The sequence below is a fragment of the Diachasma alloeum genome, unplaced genomic scaffold, assembly GCF_001412515.2.
Source record: "Diachasma alloeum isolate Michigan unplaced genomic scaffold, Dall2.0 Dall_scaffold_00211, whole genome shotgun sequence".
Classification (NCBI taxonomy): Eukaryota; Metazoa; Arthropoda; class Insecta; order Hymenoptera; family Braconidae; genus Diachasma; species Diachasma alloeum.
Window position 1 is genome coordinate 539,455 of NW_021680376.1, and position 581 is coordinate 540,035.

Sequence of the window (581 nt, forward strand, 5' to 3'; positions counted from 1 at the left end):
CCCCCGCCGATACGAAAGATAATGCATCCGAAGAAAATGCGCACGCACGTTCCCCACATTCTCCAAATGTACTTTATTTTTTCGCCCCGTTTCTCCTGAATTGTGTGGGAGCATTACCATTTTTCCTGGCGTATGGTGCCCCCTCCCCCGGCCCCTGCCATTTTTTTCTCGCATCGTATAATACCCGTGGGCTTCTTGAATGTGCACTCACAGGTGAAAACAGCAGTGCCCCGCCGCTAATGCTCCAGGATGCTACTTGCCTAGTGGCAAAAGCTCCTGCCCCCCCCCCCCTGCCGCCATTGTAAACCAGATGGAATTTATGACTATTCGTTGAATACGAACTCGGGTGAAATTATTATTTGTTTTTCATATGTGTTTTTTTTGTTTCGTGTGTTTGTCGTCTCTCATTTGCAGTTTTTCCAGAGTAATGAAAATAAAGGAATAAAAGAGTGTCGGGTGGAATGAACACAATGGAGAGTCAACGTGCAACCAGCGGTGGGATAATTTTAGAGAGAATGGAGAATTATAAAAATTAATTGGACAGCTTTTATTTTATGTTGAGGGTTTGAATTTTTTTGAGG